The sequence below is a fragment of the Acomys minous genome, assembly GCF_964271855.1.
Source record: "Acomys minous genome assembly, chromosome: 14".
Classification (NCBI taxonomy): domain Eukaryota; kingdom Metazoa; phylum Chordata; class Mammalia; order Rodentia; family Muridae; genus Acomys; species Acomys minous.
The window spans coordinates 89,616,793-89,639,940 of NC_140496.1; the positions used below are offsets into that span (position 1 = coordinate 89,616,793).

The following is a 23,148-nucleotide window of genomic DNA, read 5'->3' on the forward strand; positions in this document are numbered from 1 at the left end:
ACTCTGGTGACCCCGATTTGATTACTTCCCATTGGTGGGGAAGCCCTTGGGCACACAGAGGAAGGGGAAGTAGGTTATCCAGGTGAGATCTGATAGGCCATGTTCATATAGTGGGGAGGAGGTCCCTTTCCGTCAGAGGTATAGGGGAGGGGAATAGGGCAGAAGAGGGAGGAAGGGTGGGAACGGGAAGATACAGTGATGGGATAGCATTTGGGTTATAATCTGAATAAATTATAATAAATTTATAAAAATTATTTTGAGCACTGAGGGAAGGGAAGAAAATAAAACAACCAGATGCACTCACACGCAGTGATTTCTAATGCAGAAACTCTCAGCTGGTCAAAGTGCACAGAATCAGTGTTTTTGGAGTACCCAGCCATAAATGGGCTATTTACAGCACACTCCTCCTTTGGAGGCTTAGGGAACAACACTGCAGGAAGATTTCAAAGAGCCAGATGTTGGGGGGGACGGGGGCAAAACAGTGTCTTCTAGATCGACAGGACCACTTCCCTCTGAACTCATGACAGCTGTGGTTAAATATCTGCACAATAGCGAGCCAGTCAGCATTCCAGGACGAAGTGGGGGATGTTAGAAACCATATACCCACACCTCTGCTTTCCTGGACCATGTCTGATCTTTGTAATGTGCACATCCCTTGTCCAGTGAGCTTAAGAGTCAAAACAGAGATATAATTTATAGTTGAGTTTGATTTATTTAACTTTAAGAGTAGACAGATTTAGTATTCCCTCATTTCCCGAACTTCATGGTATATATACCAAGTATTTTATTTAAAGTACTTTTCTTGTGCTTATGCATAATGAAAACCTCCAACTCAAATAGCTCTAGTTTTTACTCTATAATTTGTATGATGAAAAGAATCAAGAAATATGTTACTCTTACCTCCTCATTAAATGCTATTCTAAAGCATTACTTTCAATGTAGGGGGCCAACAATTTATTTTCCAACAAGTACTATTTAACAAAAATGTGACACAAACATTTAAAAAATATGTGGTGTCATCATAGATTAGTCACCGGAGCTCTCTGACACTACACTAAATTTCCTCTCTAAGTGCACTTATCTGTCCCATTCTAGACACTTGGTATATTCCTGCTTCCACTCTGAGTTCTCTTTTAAATTACATTCTTAATTTAGCTGTGCTTGCAACTTCTGAAGATCTAATAGTAGCTTCTAAAGGACCATTTTCACCCGTGAACTCTTATGACGACACCAATATGTTCATAGTGTACCAAATTCTTTGGATGTTTTGTGTCAGGAACTTTTTAGATTTAAGATTTTCGTTGACCGATGCAACAATTTCTTCAATTGTATCCTCTACAACTGAGATTCTCTGTTCCATCTCTTATATTCTGTTGGTGATGCTTGTGTCTGTAGTTTCTGTTCTCTTCCCTAGGTTTTTCACCTCCGGGATTGCCTCAGATTGTGTTTTCTGTATTGCTTCTATTTCCATTGTTAGGTCTTAAACAGTTTTATTCATTTCTTTCTCCTGTTTGATTATATTTTCCTGCATTTCTTTAAGAGATTCATTCAATTCTTTCATCTGTTTGAATATATGTTCTTGTATTTCTTTGAGGGGTTTATTTTTCTCCTTTAAGGCCTCTATAATTTTTTAAATCTTTATAATAATAATAATATTATAATAAAAAAATTTTATCATTTTTTATAATCTCAGATGTATGCTCATTTTCTTGTGCATCAGTGGTATCATATTGTCCTGGGTTTTGTTGATTGTGTTCTTATATTGACTTCTAGCCATCTGGTTGTCTCTGGTGTTAGCAGGCCTGGAGATGCTCTGCCGGCCTTTCCCAGGTGAGTCTGGCAGATCAGAAGTCGCAGCAGGAAGGCTCTAAGCTGGGTGTTGCTCAGCTGGACGTGAGCCTCCTTGGGATGGAGGATGATGAGCGTTGTATCTCACCAAGTGCTCTCCTTTGCTGGCTCTGCCGGTTCTCTGCTGTCTGTGTTCCAGCTTGGTCAGGCTCACAGAGTCAGCAGTGGAGAGGGATATAAACTGAATGTTGACCGGGCCAGACACAGCCGTTATTTGGATAGAGGATGATGGGAGTTCACCCGCAAACAGCTCACCTCCTCTGGCTCTGCTGGACCACTGCTGTCTGTGTCCCAGGTGGTTCAAGCCGAAGGAGTGAGTAGCAAAGAGGGCTCTAAACTGAATGTTTCTCAGGCCAGACACAGGTCTCCTTGTGATGGACAATACAAAATCTGTATTCTTGGTAAAACAAGAGATTGAGTTAAAAGTTAGGAACAGGATGACTAAATGAAGAGTTAAATTTTTATAGAAAAGAAGAGGGATTACTAAGGAGCAGTAGTGTCTCCTATCCCTTGGGAGCAAAAAATGGCTCTCTAATTTTGACTTAAGATCAGCTTAATAGGGTAAAAAATCAGACCAAAAATCTAGTAAACTATCTAGGGATAGCAAAATCATCAAACTTGTAGGAGAACCTGCAACTACCACTTTACTAAACCAACATAATTCCTAACTCCATTCTAAACACCTGTCCTTATAGCCACGGACAGATATAGTCCTCACACCACATTAGGAAATGCCTCCTTGCAGCCGATGGAGACCAGTGCAGAAAGCTACACCCAATCAGAATGCAGATTTGTGAAGCCCAGTCCCAAAGATAGATCTACAAAATAACTCCTGCTCCTAAGGCTCAGTGAACATTTGTGAAAGCAGGAGCTGAAATATTGGAAGAGACAGAGGAACAGGGAGCTCACTGTGAGACTGTGTCTCCTAGAAATGTCAGGACTACACCCATAAAGTCTCACCAACATGACTGTCTAAATATGAGCCAAACAAGGACAATGAGAATAGACATGTTAATATGGGTGGAAGAAAGCCCAGGAGGCCTCAGCCCCACACAGGGAACTACAGGCAACTAAAGAATGCTGAGAGGGGGAACAACAGGCTTCTCCAGAAAAGAGACTGTGGATTCGTTATCCAATACCAAATGGTCAGGCCACTCCAGATCTTAGGCCTTTAAGCCATAGAATTCATCTTCTATAGTAGAGGTAAAGTCCACAAGTACTTAGCAAAAGAGTTTTGATATAATCATGTCATCAGCTTCATTTTGCACATAAGATTGACATAATTGTTACCTGAAAACTGCTTTCAAAAATTGTACCGGACTTAAATACATCCAAAATAAACTGGCCTATTGTCAGGCTCCGGAAGTCTGAACCAGCCTCACTAAGTCGTGCCAAACCAAGTTTCCTTCTTGCCTCACACATATCCTCTCACTTTCAGCTGCGATGCTTGAAGGAACCCCAACTGACAAAATAAATGCTGCCCGTATGTGGTTTCATGCATATGGATGGTCTTTAGGCTTGACCATCTTCAAGGAGGGAAGAAGCTAAGACATCTAAGGTAGGCTGACTGTGAAAAGGCTAAGTATAGATTGATAGCAATTAGTTATGTTGCCCATTATGTGGTACATGCAAATATAATTTTCCATATGTTTACAAGTCTTTTAGTAGACAGGAAAAATACAATGTGGACAGAAATGCCACCAAAAGAAAAAACATTGTCATTTGGCGTTAATGAGATTGTAGACATACACCCATCCACACCTTCAGAAAGTCAAAATTGAATCAATCTTTTTCGATACTTTCTTTGGCTTACTTTAGCACAGTGATATAGCTTGTGAGACAGCTAAGAAATTGAGTCTCTAAAGTTACATTTCAATTCGGCAATTGCTGATAAGGCAGCACAGAATGAAATGTTTATAGAGAGTGAAGAATAATCATTTCAAAAAGCTAAGTAAACACCAAATAATGGCATTTAAATAGTTGTCTGCTAAAGACTGAGAAATTCCAGATAAAGATAACTTAAAATATTTATTATTTTATTTTATGTGTATGTGTACATGGCGGAGTTTATGTACTGTGTGCTTGCATAGTCTTGTAACGGCCACTAGAGGGTATCAGATCTCCTGTAACTAGAGTAAGAAGCCTTTGAGAGCCACAGTCGGGGTCATGAGAACTGAGCCTAGGTCATCTGCAAGAGCAGGAAGTGCTCTTAACCACTGAGCCATCTCTCCTGGCCCCTTATAGAGATGTTTAAAATGTATGAATGAAATGTAGAAGCTACTGAGAAAACAGGTAAAAGATTACTTAGAATGAGCAATAGATGACAATATCGGAATTGATCTTTGGAAATATGACCAGGTCTAAGATGAGAATGTCAGCATATAAATTTCCAAAGTGAAGAGAAATTCAGTAATATGTAATCACTATGAAAAGTAAATGCTACAAATGTGCCTTTTGGGGTGGGATCATTTGGACACAAATAACTGGAGGGTCTGAATGAGGTAATTTTAAGTAAGACAACTAAAAGCACCAACATTACTTCTACTCATCTTTAGTTTATGCGATAGAAATAATATTCTTTTTTATGACAGATTTTTTCTATTTTTATTACATTTTTTCTTTTTTTATTAATTTATTCTTGTTACATCTCAATGGTTATCCCATCCCTTGTATAGAAATATATTCTTTATATGTGTTCATTCATTTAATTTCAAAATTGTTATATGTTGGCAATTAATACTATGATTTTTATTTTATTGGTAAGGAAGTGAGATATTTGAGAAGATAAATAATTTATTTAATATCACTTTTCTGTTAAGTGACTAAATACTAACATTATCTGAGAGTTTATCATCAATCATAGTCATGTAATTTCTCAACATATGACAAAATATTATTTATTCACTATTATTAAATTTTCAAATTATATGCCCTCTCATGTACATGATGAATAATTTGTAAATAGGTCCATATATTAACATATATAAAGTTTTTCATTACTACCTATCCAACATATCTCAATGCAATCTGTTTCTTTTGTGATCTGAACTGTTTTATTGAGTGTAGGAAAAACATCCTCAGAAAGAATTGATCTCCAAATAGTCTGAAGCACAATGTGCTGAAGATCTCTGAAATAATATATCTGAATGTGACACTAGGATGAATATCTCTTATGAAATAAAAACCATTTCCTTCCATAAGCAATAGAATGGAGAGTGATAAAATATCAATATAGTCAAGGAGATAAAAGCACAGAGAAAGGAGACAGCACATTCTCAGGATAGACCTCTATGGGAGGCCCAGGCCAGAGCCACGGTACGTTTGGACAGATGCATATCAAGTGGTAGAGGCGACCCTAGGAAGGTCAGTGAAAAGCAGAAATAGACACATCACAGGAAAGAAAAAAAGTGAAAAATGTCTAATTCAGTTGTTTGGTGGTTGTGTGTGTGTGTGTGTATGTGTGTGTGTGTGTGTGTGTGTGTGTGTGTGTTTTCAGTTTTGACATCATCCCTGTTTCTCTACAAAGCTTGATTAACATGAAATTGTTACTCATTTTTAACAAAAAGGTAACCATAAGAACTTTCGACTTCCTGTAAGAAAAATTGAAATTGAAAGGGAGCCCTGCTCAGGAAACAGTGACCTGTTAAAAAAATCCAGCCACTTACTCAAAGGAGATGAAAAACATGTTCTGAAGCCATGTATTTAGTGTCTTCTTCTAATCCTGTCTCCATCAGTTTAAATTCTTGCCATGGAAATCATAATTTAACTAAGCTAATTATAGAAGGAGCATATGGAACCAAGTGACTAATTATCTTAGGAAATATTCTTGAATATTACCTAAGACTTAATGGATACTAAAAGAGTCCCCATGATGCCACTAATTGACTTTTAATTAATTACATCAGTATCCGCTATCCTTCTAGGGTAAAAAATAATTTCAAAGGAAGTCATTGTTTCAGAAATATATTTAATAATAAAGGGACATTTATTTTATAAACCATCAGAAAGTTCTTTCTTTTGGAATTCCTTTTTAATACACTATATGTCTGAATACAGAATATGAAAGAATCAATCTACTTCAGTGGGCCAATGTCCTTCCAAAGTTATTGAGTCCTAAATGCCAAACCAAAATAGTTCACCATAGACTCAATGAAAATGTTCTGTTCTAAAGGATGTTCTGACTGATAGTAAATTTAATAAAGTTTTAAAATGTCAAGTTGTTTTAATTCTATCTCTATCTCCTAGAATGTAATGTGTTAAAAATTTAATATCATAAGACCATTCTTTTCATAGTTTAGGGGTTTTAGCATTAAATTTTTTACAAAACAATCAAAACCAAGATTGTTTGTCTCTCATAGAGGTTGAAATAATTTATCTAAATTACAAATATTTAGAAAGTTATTTCATAATATGAGGGTCAGAGTTTCCCAATCAAGTAGCTTCTTATGATGTCAGACAGTCAGAATTCTAAGCATCCAAACTAAACCAACCAGAGTGTAAAAATAAGGTTAAAAAGCAAGAAAATAACAATATATTAGCTAAACATTATTTGTATTCTTTTTTTGTCTGTCACTGGGATAATATACCATGACCAAGGGGAAGTTAAGGAAGAGAGAGATTAGGTGAAGGTCTATGGAAATTTTAGTAATCACAGTTTTATGAACAAAAAAAATGACTGAAAAATTAATGCAAAATCAAGCATGTAAAGAATGTGAAGTGCTTCTATCAAAATTCACCTGTGTTGCATAGTGGAACTTTTCTGTAACCCTGGGTGTGAGCATATGCTTCTACAAGCCAATTAAACATGATTTCAGCTTAGCTAAGGTCTGAGCTTCTTGTGTATTATGAATCACAGTATTTTCCCCCTGCAAATACAGTTCTGCTCTTAAGAGAACAAAATGGTTTAATTTTTGAAACCAAGACTCTTATTATCATTCCTCAAATGTATCAATTAATTCATCTTTTATTTATATTATTGTAAAATGCTTCGCTTTTTAAAAATGTTATTTCAGTTGTTGACTTGAATTTCATAAAAATTGTTAAATAAATTTCTAACATTTAATCTTAGATTAAGATAGAATTTCCAACAATTTCTAATATAGCACTAAGCATACTTCTACTCTTTTGTGCTATGACTTATGTGAAGGCATAGTCTCAATATTAATGATTATAAAATTAAAATGCCATGGCTAGATAAATATCCTATTGGGAAAGTTTGAAATCAGGAAAAGCTGAGTTTTCTTCCACACTCATGTAAATATCTGATATGATGGTGTGCACCTGCCATGCTAACCCTGGAAAAGCGGAGACAGAGGGATCCCTAGACCTCACTGGGCAGTTCTCCTCAGTCAGTGAGCTCCAGGTTCAATGAGAGAACCTGACTCAAACTGCCTAAACATGAACTGAATAATCTCTAGAGCTAACAGAGATAGAGGCAATCCCAGGAGGCCTCAGTCCTACACACTGAACTGAAAGTAACTAAAGAAACGATTGGTGTTATAGAAATGGTCTTCTATTTCTATAGATTAGTATCTTTTTCCATAGACAGACAGACAGACAGACAGACAGACAGACACAACTTTTAAAAATCTTGAAGATGCTCTGTGAACCACAATATCAAACATACAGTCACAACTCAACTCTTTCTATAAGAAGAATTGAGAAAACCCATCTCAATATGTAAATTTGGTTTTTTTCAAAAATGATAAAATTTTGTGTTTATCAAATAATCTGTACTCATGTTGACAAAACTAATGACAAGACTCTGAATTTATAATCTTACAGTGACACAAAACTACCTAATAAACCCATTTTTTAGAGACTACAAAGAAGTGCATTATATGGATTTTTTCATGGAAATCTTTCAGTGATTTCATGGGAACTTATTATCATCTGTTTTTTTAATATTTACTTTTAAAATGTTTACTGTGTTGTGCCTTGCCAACACATATGTAACTACACCACATATATTTAGTGCCTGAGGACCGAAGACATCAGCAGATCCTCTGGAACTGGAGTTACATAGTGTTTTCAGCTACCATGTGGCAAGGTGAATGCTGGTCTACTGCCAGAGCAAGTAGAAAGTGGTCTTAGCCACTGAGCCATTTCTCAAACCCAAATATCCCAATTGGTAAATAACAAAGTCAATAGCTGGAGACTGTAAGTCATACTTTTGATTGACATGTACCACATTATGATGGAACAAATTTATTTTTAAGAGTAAGATATATATAACTAAATCTTGTGTCATATAAATCTATCACTAATAGCAGTAGTGATGTGGATAGTAGATTTTGGTTTAAGTTTATTTAACTAGTAAGGATACTTCCTTACTTCTGTGCCATTTATCTAGGTGACATTTTCTGCTACATAAGCCTCATAATTTTCTTAAAAGAGGAAGAAGAAGAAGAAGAAGAAGAAGAAGAAGAAGAAGAAGAAGAAGAAGAAGAAGAAGAAGTAGAAGAAGAAGAAGAAGAAGAAGAAGAAGAAGAAGAAGAAGAAGAAGAAGATTTCAGACAGTGCTAGTTTTCTATTTGTATCTTAATGATAAAATATAGAAAAGCAGAGTCCATGCCTACGAAACTAAAGATTCTCCTCTGTTTTAAGATACTGCCTGCCAAAAAGCTACCCCTCAATATTTGCTTCAAATTTCATTGTTATTATTCTGTTAGAGTATTCTCATAATATTCTTCTATGTATATGCTTTGAATTTTGTCTCTAAAATCATGCAGTTTACTCTTAATAGATAGAAGCATCTCCAAGCTTCAGTAATGAATCATAACTGAAAAAACAAATTGTTGAAATGATGTACTAATACATGATTCATGATGCTCTCTATTGCTTCTACTTCAAGTTTTTATTTATCTATGATTCTTTTTTAAATGTCACAAAGTTCCTCTCTGAGAGCATATTTGACTTACTAAGAATTTATGGGTACATTTAAAATAGCGAAAATACATGTCATTTTTGGTAATGAATCATAAGTCAGTGAATATCTTTTTATATTTATATACTTCGATGTTTATTTGGCAACTCATGTAAAGTTCAAACATTGTGACATGTTTTCTTCCATGCTTTTCTCTTCCCCAAGGCTAGAAAACCTAAAATGTTTTTGTTAGTCGTTGTCGAATGTAGGTTGCCTATATGGCATAGTTTGGCACAAGAAGAATTGCAGTAGAAAGGCCACTAGTTCACAATGAAAATGTAAATGTCTTGTAGGAAGCAACCTAGGTTTGGTGCACCTTTTCTTCTTAAATAAGGATGAAATGTCTCTATAGCATTAGGATCAACAGAGCACTGAACGCAGAATGGCAGAATATGAAATGGGAAGGTGCTTGTTGTAGAAAAGAGACAAATGTACCTTGGAAATTCTTCAGTGAGAGAACACTCTCACAGTGCCTATGATTTTAATGCTTTCTGTTGCTGAAGGTCACATTACTAATGGATAAGGTTAGAACTTTCTCCTTATCTGTTTATCTCCTATATTTAGAAGTTTTACAGTCCCACTCTGTGTTTTGCTTCTCTGTTACAGAGGTTGGAAGGAGATCATTAAACAACATGGAATAATACTAGCACTATCTCATGCCACTTCTTTTCGAAATTTTTTATTATACGTATTTTTTAACATATATATTTATATTATTACACATAAATAAAATAAACTACATACAGCAGAAAGTACCACAAAACAACCAGGAAATATATAAATGTTAATTCATAGTGTTTTATTTTTTCCAAGATATATATTACTTTATTAATTTGTTCTTGTTACATCTCAATGGTTATCCCATCCCTTGTCTCCTCCCATTCTTCCCTCCCTCCCATTTTCCCCTTATTCCCCTCCCCTATGACTGTTCCTGAGGGGGATTTCCTCCCCCTGTATATGCTCATAGGGTATCAAGTCTCTTCTTGGTAACCTGCTGTCCTTCCTCTGAGTGCCACCAGGTCTCCCCCTCGAGGAAAAATGGTCAAATATGAGGCACCAGAGTACGTGAGAAAGTCATATCCAACTCTCCACTCTACTGTGGAGAATGTTCTGACCATTGGCTAGTGTTTTAAATATTTGTATTTGGCAAACTTGAAGTAAACATCTTTCCTATCTTGGTGAGTCTAAAATTCTGAATGAAAATCATTATCTATCATATCTCATTTCTACCAACTTGAAACACCTATCTATATCTAAAAACATCATAACCTCTAAACAACTAAGCTTAATTGTAAGACTAAACCATCTGGTCTTCAACTCTTTCAGAGACTTGAGAAAGAATAAAACTTAATTACTTGAGTGAACCAGAAGTGCAGGTTAGCAGTTTCCAAGATGAAAAATGACAGTTTTCTGCCTGAACAGTCACCCGGAACTCTCTATAATGTTGAAACATCATCTTCAGCCTTCTGTCCCAATATATACAACAGACATATTTGTGAGACAGGAACTATTGAGGACTTGCTTACCCTGCCTCGGTAGAGTTTGGCCGTCAACTCAGCCTGCATTCAAACTTGCCCATTTTTAGGTAGAATTCTGTCTGTGAAGAAATGAAGATATTTTGGCCAGTGGCTGGTTTGCCACATTTGAAGCCATCTCCATAAAGAGGTTCTCAAACCTCCTGTTTGAGGTAGGCTGGGTGTTGCCAGGAATTAGTCTGTCTTGTTGTCAAAGAATCTTTAGAATAATAAAAATATCTTTAAATGTCATATTCTTTATGTTTCTGAGGCGTTTGAAGACCTTATCTAACTATTTTACTTTATATATCTATAGAATCATATCTATATGTTAGACCTAGGATATACTTTCTTGAGATAAAAAGAGTCATAATTGACATGACTATGGTTTGATCAACTAATAATTAGCTTGTATTACTTAATTATCCTAAACAGCCTGCAATACCACTTTCTAGGTACTTGAAGTAAACTTTTTATTATAATTGAGTTGGATGCATAGAATACATCATATTTGAGTATATATATATATATATATATATATATATAATGTGTGTTAAGAATAATCTTAAATTTGAAGTCTATACCAATGTATCAAAATTAAACTTATTTTGCGTCAGTATTCAAAATTCTATACCAATGAACTTTAAATATCCTTACTTGTGAGTAACAGTTAAGGCCTTAAGTTGAGGAGTAGATTCAATAATGTACTTTTTTTCTATCATCCCTGTATATTTCCATATCGCCTTTCTTTCTTTTCAACCCCTATAAGAACTGGACACTGACAGGATTCTGACACTGATCAGACCTGACAGGATTCATTCCTCTCAGCTTACTGGACATTGATTACCTACACTTTTTTTCTTTTTAAAAGATCTATTATCATGTAACATGGGTTGGTATTGCCTACAGGCATATCGTGCTGCTCTGCATGTATCAGTACTGTGGAGGCCAGAAGACAGCATCAGAACCCTGGAACTGGAGTCAACAATTGTGAGTAGACAGCTGGGGCTAGAAAGCCAACCTGTTTTCTTACTAGAGCACCAAGCACTTGAGCCATCTTTCCCGATGGCTCTTTCGATGTTCTCTTTCGATACTCAACCATACATTTTAAGATGAAGAGCATAATGATGAATGCATGAAAATATGAAGAAAACAATATATATCTAAACGTACTCAGGAAATAAAATGCCTGAAAATTATAGGAAATAAAAAATACTATAGAAGATGTGGATACTCTGCTCAGAGACAAATGGAATGAATATAAAAAGGAACAAATGTACATTAAAAAAAACCTAGCCTCATTGTATTACCGTACTGTCTCTATTCAGAAGGTAAATACATTATTTCAGTTGCTTAAAAGAAAAGAAGACAAGTCAATTTTCCCCCCAAGTCTTATTGTACAGTCCAAGATGGCCAGAAACTGATATATAATACCTTTGTTTTTGCCTCATGATTATTAAGATTTAAGGTATGTGCCGTTGTGTCTGTATTTTTAAAAGCCAGTTTCCATAAATTCTACGTTTTGATTGGCTGTAACTTTATACAGACTGAGAAGGTTGCCTTTAAGAATATATATATATATATATATATATGTGTGTGTGTGTGTGTGTGTGTGTGTGTGTGTGTGTGTGTGTGTATGTGTGTGTGTGTGTGTGTGTGTGTGTGTGTGTGTGTGTGTGTGTGTATAATTAATAAAAAAGAGACCATGTATTTTAAGTGAAGGCTTTCGTGGGACATTGAGAAATGGGGCTTAGAACTAAACAGAGAATTCTCAACAGAGGAATATCAAATGGCTGAGAAACACTTAAAGAAATGCTCAACCTCTTTAATCATCAGGGAAATGCAAATCAAAACAACTCTGAGATTCCATCTTACACCCATCAGGATGGCTAAGATCAAAAATTCAAGCGACACCACATGCTGGCGAGGATGTGGAGAGAGAGGAACACTCCTTCATTGCTGGTGGGAATGCAAACTAGTACAGCCACTTTGGAAATCTATCTGGTGCTATCTCAGAAAAGTAAGAATAGGGCTTCCTCAAGACCCAGCTATTCCACTCCTTGGAATATACCCAGAAGATGCTCCAGCACACAACAAGAAAATTTGCTCAACCATGTTCATAGCAGCCTTATTCATAATAGCCAGAACATGGAAACAGCCTAAGCGTCCATCAGTAGAAGAATGGATAAAGACCATGTATTTTAAAAAGAACAAAAAAGAAATATATGGAGGGAGAAAAGGGAAGAGATAAATGATGTGATTTTATTATGTCAAAAATTAAAAACAATAAAATAATTAAAAAGCCATTTTCTTTTTTAAATTTTTATTTGATTAATTTATTCAGATTACAACTCACTTGTTATCCCATCACTTGTAGCCTCCTGTTCCTCCTGGCACTCTAGGTAAGAGAAATAAAGGAGATGGGGAAATAGATGGATCAAGAAGGTCTTAGAAACCTATAAGAAGAACATTGTGATGGGTGGATCAGGGCCCAGGGGCCTCTGCTCAAACTATTGCACTAACCAAGGACAATACAAGTAGTAAACATCAAACCCCTACTCGGATCTAGCCAATGGACAGGACATTCTCCACAGTCATGTGGAAAGCAGTGACTGACTCTGACATGAATTCTGGTGCTCCGTATTTGACCACTGCCCCTTGGCGGGGAGGCCTGGTGGCACTCAAAGAAAGAATAAGCAGGCTACCAAGATGAGACATGATAGCCTATGACCATATAGTGGGGGAGGAAGTCCCCCTTGGTCATAGACCTAGGTGAGGGGAATAGGGAAAAAGCCATTTTCAAATGGATAAAAATAATATCTTTGGAATTTTCATTATTTTGCTATTTACTAGAAAACAGCTGGACAATCCCTCAAACACATAATGAGATCATGACTCAAAATATAATAAAATAAGTAAACAAATAAGCTGATTAAATAAGATGATGCCAAATTCTGTATGGAAAAATAAAAAGCAGCAATATTACAAAGAACAGCATTTTAATACCTATTGTTTAAGCATAAAAGAAATCACAACAAAATTAGATACTCATATACAAACTACAGGGCAAAACTTCCTATACATTAGAACATTGCACTATGTAACTTCCCCTTTACTTTTAATATTTAAAAATAAATTTATTTGATTATTGTACTATTTACATATATATTGAATTATCACTGTACTACACAGATATATATATACACTTGTTATGTGTTGATTAAATTTGAAAAAATAAATACAGTTCAAAATGAACATATAAGAAGTAGTCTACATTATATGATGGTAAGCCATACATACTAAAAGTGAAACCCTAATGTCAACACCACCAAATACTGATAGGGAATTATCACAGAATGAAGGCTTACTCATTGCTAGTGAGAATTCGAACTTGCTGAGCAAGTTCCTGAGGAACTCTGGAGGACAGTGTGATGGTCTCTTACAAAACCAAACGTTTTGTGCTGAACACATAGCCCACCAATGTAAGCTCATGGAATTTAGCACAAAACAATCTTGAAGATGCATTTACATAAGAATATCTAAATATGTTTTAGGATTTTTATTTAGGATGTATATTATTTATGTATATTTATGTAGGCATGCATCTGTGTGGGTATATAAAACACATGTGGTGTGAGAGACTTCTTGGAGAGACACAGCACACAGAACAGACTAGAAATGTGAGCCCACCACTGACCAGAGTAACAGTTGCATTGACATCCACCTTGATGAACCAATTTGACCTTTTAATCCTTTTTCAAATTTTATTTTTAAGATCATAATTGCATCATTTTTCCATCCCCTTTCTTCCCCCAAACCATCCCACATACCCTTCCTTGCTCTCTTTGAAACTTATTAGCATCTTTTAAAATTGTTATTATATGCATATATAACTGCATTGGGAATATACATTCCTAAATATAACTTGCTCAGACTGTGTAATGCATCTTGTGTGTACGTTTTCAGGGCTGACTGTTTGGTCTTGGATAACTAACTGATGTGCTCTTTTCTGGAGAAGACTGTTTCTCCCACTCTCAACAGTCCCTAGCTGCCTGTCGTTCTTTGTGTAGGGCTGAAACCTCCTGGGATTCCCTTTGTCATTTGGCGTGCGTGTTGTGTCATTTTTGTTTAGCTCGCTACTGGTCAGTCATGCTGGGGAGACTTCTGACATTACTAGGAGATGCCACCTCAGAGCAAACTTCCCGACTGACTGTTAGCAACCTTTCTGTCTCCTCCTCTGCCGTGTCCCCTGCTAATGTGTGGTAGTGTTCTACACATGTGTCTGTCCATGGGGGTTGGACTCCAGAACTCTTCATTTTGATTGGTTGTATGATATTCTGAAATGGTCTCTGTCTGTTGCAAAGAGAAGTTTCCTTGATGGGCACTGAGGACTACATTTATCCGTGGGAATAAGGACAAGGTTTAACTTATTTTAAATGGGGTTAATAAAGTAGGGGTATGCACAAGAAGTTACTTACAAGAGCTGGATTAACAAAGAGCAGCTGCACGGCTGAAAATCCAACCCCAAAACTGAAAATAGGCCACCCTGGGGCTCTCTACACAAACGCAGGTGGCTCATCCAGTCCAGCATGCTCCTCTTGGCTGCTCACTTGTTAGAGTCTTCTGCCCCAGGAGCTTTTTTCTCCTGTAACTGTTCTATTTTGTTTTGATATTTTTTTCAACTTGACACAGACTAGAACTGGTAAGAGGAACCTCAACTGAGAAGATGCCTCCTCCATCAGATTGCCTATAGACAAATCTGTGAGAGATTTTCATGGTTGCTAATTGATAGAGGCCCAGAGCACTGGGGAATGTGGCATCATGGGGCATGTGGTCCTGAGTAGTATAAGAACTCCAGCTCAGCAAGCCAGGGGGGAACAAGTCATAAGCAAAGTTCCTGGATGGTTTCTGACTTAGTTCCTGCCTTGAGTTCCTGCCCTGCATTCCCTTTATGGTAAATTTCAACTGTAAGCTGAACACAAAACAATACAGTTTCACATCCCAAGTTGCTTTTGGTTGTGATGTCTTATTAAAGCAATAGAAGAGTAACTAAGACAATAACCCTGGAGATGTATACTCAAAATCCTGCAACGTTCAGCTTTCCCAGACATGTAGCATTTGCTTGCTGCCTGCATCTCAAATGTAAGTGAGTGTTCTATCAAAGGGTTAAATAACCCATTAACAGTTGTAAAGAAGCTCATTGGAGGAATTCCATATACCTTCTCCATGGAAGCTGTGTGTGAGAATCCGGCTGAGACTTCGCTACAAACACTGACCCCTTCTGATGGACAGCCTTGGACCCGGAGCTCTAGATGGGCATGGTGACTTGTATTACGTCCATTCCCCAGTCTCAGGCCATTTCCTAAATGGTTTGTTGGCGAATGTTAGTGAGATTTCAGTAGTAGTTAGAATGACGTCCTCGAGGCCACTGAGAATGGATACAAGAACTCTGCTGAAGTCAATTAGGGGGAAATTACTTTCTCCTGGTCAGAAGAATGAAATCTATTTGGCCCTGGTAGAAACATGGCATTCCTCCCCTGGAGTTAATCCAGCTGGGCTTGTCAATTAAGGCCACAGGAGAGAACCAACCCCTGACACTATTAACAACACTCTAACATGCTTGCAGACAAGAGCCTAGCAGAATTGTCTTCTGAGAGGCTCCACCTAGCAGTGCCTGGAAACAGATGCTTAGACTCGCAGACAAACATTGGGTGAAGCATACGAGTCTTGTGAAGAACTGGGAGGAAGGAGAGAAGGACGAGGAGGTGACAGGAGCTCCCCAAGAAGATCAATAGAGCCAACTGACCAGGGCCCAGAGGGGCCTGCTGAGACTGAGGCACCAACCAAGGACCATGCACGGACTGGACCTGGCCTGACTGGCATGGACTCTCTTGTAGGCTTTTGGATTATTTCCCATTGGTGGGACTGCCTTGCCAGGCCACAGTGGAGGAGGGTGCGCCTGGTCCTGGTGTGACTGGGTGAGCTGGGGTGGGCGCGGGGCCCCCCCTCTTCTGAGGAATAGGGAAGGGGTGGGAAGGAGGGAGGGAGTGTGGGGTTGAGAGGTGAGGGATGGAGCTGCCACTGGGATGTGAAGGGAAAAAAAGAAAGAGAGAGAGAGATTTTTTAGTTATAAGAAATTTGTACAGAATGGTGAGAAAATTGGACTGAATTGTTACAAAGCATGTAGAACAATGTCTGCCATGTAGAAAGCCCTACAAAAATGCAGAAATAAAATAAAATAATATATTACCCTTAAAAAGACCACTCCTCAAAAGGTGCAATGCTAAAGGTGCTGAAGGAAAATTACTCCCTTAACAAGATCATGTATGGGTTCCCAAGTCAGATGAGAGACGGTAGAGCGCTGTCCATACCCTGGACAGTTCTCAGAGAGCATGATGGGAGCGGTGCCACTCCCTACCCAAATCAGGCTAGACCTACTCAGCTCCACAGAGACAAAGGCCATGGCATGATAGGCCTCCATTTCCTCAACAGAGAACTAACCTCTCAGAAATCATGCGACAAACAGTGCTAATCTGACTGATATGTTTGGAAAGTCCCTCCCTCCTAAGCTTTGGTATTTGAACTGGTGTATCATTAACGTTTGCCTGTCTTCAATCAGGTCTGCATATGCAAATTAAGTACATTTTCTCCTTTGTCCTTTTTCCTCCCCTTCCCCCCTGACTAGAGAAATACAACCTACCCCCTCTATTTCAATAAATAAGCTGTTCTCCTACACTGCCACCCCTGGCTACTTAGACCTCTCATACTCACCACAGATCAAGACCAGCTCCCCAGCTCCTCAGCACCTTGACACCATCTGAGCGCAAAGGCGAGATCAGGTGCAGGACCCACATTAATGAGCTCATCCTTTCTGGAATAAGCACCACTCCCCGCCCATGCTACCATACAGCTCTGTTAAGTCCTCTGCTTTTCCTACGTCAGAAAAGAGTTACTTTTCCTTTTCCTTTTTCCTTACCTTCCAATTCCATCCAAAGCCTACCATGTGGCACTTTGGGCTCTCTCACTCTTCCTCTGAAGCTGCCCCTTTCCTCAAGTAGGTGAATGCTGTCCTCAATTTTGTTCAGTGTCACTTCCTGACACACAAGCCATGGCTTTCTCTCTTCCTCCTCTACATAACCTTCCTGCCAGCCTGTCTCCCTGTTATAGACTCTAGAACTTTGATAAAATTGTCCGTGCACTTCTTATTTACTTTTTAAAATTCTTTTGTTAACAAGGATAGGAACACAAAGAGAGGGTCTCTATTTGCCTGGTTATAGGGATGCTAATGATCTCTTCAGGAGAGCTTTTGAACTATTTAGTATTGGTTACCTAATAATACCAGAGGTGATTGAGCCTGTTTTCTTTTGGGAATTTCTCACTATCACAGGAAATAATCTTTCATTTTAAGCATAATGCCATTAAGGTTGAGATGCATACTGTTTTATACTAAAAATTTCATTTAAAAAGTCTTTGAAAACGAATTTTATTAAATCACACACAGATATACATATATCAGATTGTGAATTTCTTCTCTTTACATGCATTTATATTAAAATTAATGGAGTCACTTTCCTTGAATAAATTGCACTTATTAAAGTTCTATTATACTGGGTTCTGTTGTAAGATTTTTTAAGCATTTTCATATCAGTATTTCTATAGAGTCAAATCTATAATCTCTCAGACTGTTATTGTCAGTCTGCTGTATAAATATTTCTTATATAAAAATAATGTAGAAGATTGTCTTTTTTTTTTTTTTTTGCTTTATCAACATTTAATTTTCTTCTTCTTTTCACTATCAGTTCTTAATAGTTTCATAGAAATCTTTAGAAAAGCATTCTGGGATACATAATTTTAGGAAAGAGAGAAACAGTTGGGTATTGATAGTTTTATTTACATTAGAAATTTTAAAGTAGTTGGTAATTGACCTATTTATTTTTTTAAGTCAAGGCTTAGTCACTTAAAATGACATGTTTTATGCTTTTCTATGTCAAACGTAATCTTTACCTCAATAGGAATAATGTCATTTTCTGACATCATGTCGTTCTTATACCACTTAATACTCAGACACACGTCCCACAAACTGTACAGCACCCTGCAAGCTCCTGAGTAGTATGCTATGATCTCTTTGTTTTCAAAAAGGCATATCCACAATACATATATAAAACAGCATTTTATATCTCATTGCAACTATATCCTCTGTGGAAGCCAGAGTACACAGCACTCATCAGATTCTCTTTGGGGCTTGTGGTTGGGGAAAACTATGCATCACAGACTTTGGTGCATGTTTACCCACCCGCTAGGATCACCGTGAGCACTGAGCTGTGAACAAAGACCCCCCTGAAATGACATTCTTCTCAGCCTCTAGAATTTCATCATTGCACTGAGCCAACTTAAGAGAAGGGAGAATTACTTTGGTTCCCAGTTTCAGAGAGCCCCTATCACTTGAGCAAACATCTCAGCAGTAGGGTTATGTGACTAAAGGGTTCCCTTGTCTCATGGTAGAAAGGGAACAAAGAGCAAAGGAGGAAAGGGAGATCAGGTATAAATATAATGCTATATCTCCTAGGAAATACTCTCTTCAATGATGTTCTACCTCTTAAAAGTTGTGGAACTCTTACTCCATAAGCCAATCACTAACAAGTAAGTCTATAGGAAATAGTTCATATGTAAACCACAACACATATTATAAGCTCCTCAAAGAGTAAGAACACATTATCCTTAAAGGTATATAAATGATCGTGTGTGTGTGTGTGTGTGTGTGTGTGTGTGTGTGTGTGTGTGTGACCACAATTTCAATTAATAATAAAGAATCCTGGATTATTACGCTACCATAAGTCTTAGTGACTTTTCTATTGTGAAAATACCATGATCAAGGCAACTTATAGAAGAAAATGTTTATTAGAGCTTACAGTTTCAGAGGGTGAACCCATGATTGTCATGGCGGGGAGCATGGCAGCAGGCAGGCAGGCATGGTACTGGAGCAGAAGCTGAGAGCGAGCGCCCCTCTTCTCTACAAGCAGGAATCAGAGAAGTTGGGGGTGCTAGCTGGGAATGACTTGGCATGTGCTTTTGAAATTTCAAAGCCCACTCCCAGTCACACACCTCCTACATCAAGGCCACATTTCCTATTCCTAATCCTTCCCAAAAAGCGCCACCAGCCAGGAGCAAAGTATTTAAATATATGCGAGTATGGAGCCATTTTCAATCAAACTGCACACACCAAACAATGAGGTAAATATTAATTCTCCTCTCTTGTGGAGATACATAAAGAAGGACAACACATTTTTTTTTCAATTGGTAAAAATAAAAACTTGGCTAATAAAGTAGTTTAAACGAATTTTAAAACTTCTCTTAAGTGTTTGTATTTAAAAGCAATAGAAATAAAACATAATTTTAACAACAGTTTATCCAGATAGGCTGGATAATTACACAGTGGCCATCCATTGAAGACTGAAGTACCTGTAGTCAGATGGCCCTGTTAATGACAATTGCAAATGTGCACCACTCCTGATTTTTCCGCTCTGCTTCCGCTGTTCCCGCTGACTCTAGAACAGTGCTTTTCACACTAAAGCAGTCTTTCCCCTGGTTGCCTGATCCATATGCTAACTGTCTCTGCTCACCACCTCCCACAAACAGAAGTAATGTGTTTTTCTAGGCAGTTTTTCCATCCAGTCAGGATGACAACCAAGGCTAACAATGCTAATCTTGGAAATGTTAAGATGTTGAGTACTTTATATAAATTATGAAATTATTTTTAACCATTTTGTGCATATATCTCTGTCACTTTTCCATCTAAATTTGTTTGTTTTTCTAATAAAAAAAATTGTACTTACTTAGAAGCATTCAGAATGTCAACAAAAGGACTGCAATTTTTTCAGTTAACGAAACAATTATCTTTGGATAAGCTACATCACAGACATTTGAAGATGGAAAAATAAAACAAAACAGACCAAACAAAACAAAACAAAACTCTACCATCCCCATAGATAACTAATATGTGCTGTGTACCAACGAGAACCTGCTTTAAATTTCCATGTCAATTTATAACCCCTAGACTGTACCAGGCAAGGTCAGTAGTCATTGAAAATACCACCCGGACAGGACTAGCTAAAGGCACGTTTGGTAGTGTGTTAACTATGCAAAAAAAACAAAAAAGCAAAACAAAAAGAGAAACAAAAAACCAAGACACTGTACAGTTTAAAAACAAGTCTTACACAGCCTTACATTTCAATTTTTTTTTCTTTAAAAGGGGTGAGTTATGTACAGGAGGGTTAAATGCTTTATAGACAAGAAAAAAAAAACCTGCGCTAGAACGAACTTATTCATCATCATGTCCTTCCTCATCATCTTCCTCTTCCTCTTCCTCTTCACCATTTTCATCCTCCTCCTCATCTTCCTCTTCCATTTTCGTCTTCCTCCTTTTAGCCTGGACCACCACCCTCCCCCCCTCCCTTTTTTTTTTTTTTTTTCTGCATCAGGCTTTCCTTTAGCTCTGTAGGCTGCAGTGTCCTTTTCGTACTTCCCCTTCAGCGTGGCCGCCTTCTCACAGGGCTGCTTGTCATTCACGGCTCTGTTGTTCCACATCTCTCCTGGTTTCTTTGCAGCACCACATAAGCCAGGGTGTTCTCCCTTGATTTGGGGGCGGTACTCAGAACAGAACAAGAAGAAGGCCAAAGGAGGCCTCTTGGGTGCACTGGGGCCCTTGAACTTCTTTTCAGTCTCCCCTTTTGGGGAGATGTAGGTTTTCATTTCTCCTTCATAGCAAGCTTTGCCAGCCTTTGCTATGTCTTCAAATTTCCCCTTTTCTTTAGCAGACATGGTCTTCATCCTCGCTGAGTACTTCTTGAAGAACTCTGAGAACGTGACAGAACATCCGAGTGCTTCTTCTTGTGCTTCTCCTGGCAAGTTTACACAAAGAACGTATATGAAGACATTTTGCCTCTCGGCTCCTTAGGATCTCGTTTGCCCATGTTTAGCTGATTTTCGTCCGTGAGGCTCAGGGTCGCCAGATGCCATTCTGGCTCCCGCTTGCCCTGGCGCTGTCTCGATGGAGCTCAGTGTGCTACAATGCCTGTGAGAGCGGGAGCCAGACGCAGCTTCCTCACTCTCTCCACTGTGTAACATCATTTAAATTTGTGTGGCCCAAAATTAACTGATAATTTTATTTGTACATGTGATCTTAATCACTTTCCCTTCTACTTAGCACTCATGCCAGCCAGCTTATGCTTGTTAGTAATATTACTTTAATCAATTCTTCGAAAGATAAATTTATTAATGAAATTGCTTACTATTTTTTTAAGGTCTCCAAGTATTCACTACTTGAATAGAAGAAAAAAAACCTGACATTTGTTGCCTGTTTCTAGGGATTGGTAAGATGCAAGAGTAAACTGTGAGCTCTTGTGTAGAACAGTGCATTGCTAGGAATGCTGTATGATACGTTTCATACTTTAAGAGGTGAAATCTCAAGTTGAGTTCTTACCAAAGAGAAGAACACACATAGAAGAATATAAGGAGGAGTTTGAAGGGATATTTATTATCTTGTTTGTGGTTATAGAATTACAAGTAATTAATTCTAAGTTAACACATGCTAAATCATAAGGCATAAAATACAAAGTACATATACAAATTTTATTAAATCCAAGAAAAATAAAATTCTTGCAGTAAAATACAAATTGAAACTTTCTTGTGCATCAAAGAACCAGTATAACAGAGTAATTACAAAATCCACTATAAGCTGTTGATATATCTTATGAAATATCTTTTGGAAATGACTTCTTTCTTCATGTACTATAAGTAGATTTTGAAGATATTTTTGTTTTATGTACAATTCTGATAGTTGTAATGGTGGGTAAATAATCTAACTGTAAAAGATATCCTGGTTTTGCCTTGCATTGTGGCTCATGTTTTTATTCCAGTCACTTTGGAGGCAGAGGTGTGTGGATCTCGGTGAGTTTGTTCAGTCCAGCCAAGGCTATGTGGTGAGACCCTACGGGGTGGTTTAAATGAGAATACTCACCATAGGCTCATAGATTTTTGTGCTTTGTCCACAGCTAAACATGTCTGGGAAGGATAAGGAGGTGTGGCCTTTTTGTTGCAGAAGATGTGTCACTGGGGGTGGCCTTCGAGCTTTCAAAAGCCATTGCTATGCCATTTCCATATCTCTCTCTCTCTCTCTCTCTCTCTCTCTCTCTCTCTCTCTCTCTCTCTCTCTCTCTCCCCCTCCCCCGCCCCCACCCCTCTCCTTGGGCTTGAAAATCAAAAGTAAGCTCTCAGTTAGTGCTTTTTTAAAAAAAGATTTATTTTATTTAGTAAACAGTTTTCTGCCTGCGTAGATACCTATAGGCCAGAGAGGGCATCATAACACATTACAGATGGTCGTGAGCCACCATGTGGCTGCTGGGAATTGAACTCAGGACCTCTGGAAGAACAGTCAGTCCTCTTAACCTCTGAGTCATCTCTCCAGCCTCCAGTTACTGCTTTTTTATAAGTTGCATTGGTAATGGTATTTGTCATAGAAAAAAAGTAACAAAAACAAAAACGAAACAAAACAACAACAAATCCAAGCCTATTCTACTTTGAAAAACAAAAAAAACCCAAACAAACCTAAATCCTAAAATCTTTGCCAGGAGTTGAGGCCTCCCAAGGTTCGCTTTACCCACGATGGTTATAGACTATGTCCCTCATGCTCATGCTTGCCTGAACTGTGCTTGTGTACTGACAGTCTTCAGGATTGTGAACACCTGTCTGCCTGACGTATTCTTTCTTGTTCCTGTCTGTACCCCCACAGCTGAAAGACTTGCATATTTCAATAAATGAGTATGAGACTCACGTTGAATCAACACAATTGGACAAAACTGAGTC

The 23,148-nt window shown here is 37.7% G+C and overlaps 1 pseudogene across 1 annotated transcript; it reads right to left on the reverse strand.

The window, feature by feature from the left end:
• Positions 1-1,867: 1,867 nt before the first annotated feature.
• On the reverse strand, positions 1,868-21,257 carry LOC311582502 (high mobility group protein B1-like; annotated as a pseudogene). Its single transcript has 2 exons — positions 20,761-21,257; positions 1,868-2,245 (listed from the first exon to the last, which is right to left on the reverse strand). The product of its transcript is annotated as a high mobility group protein B1-like (transcript).
• Between the last annotated feature and the right edge of the window lie 1,891 nt (positions 21,258-23,148).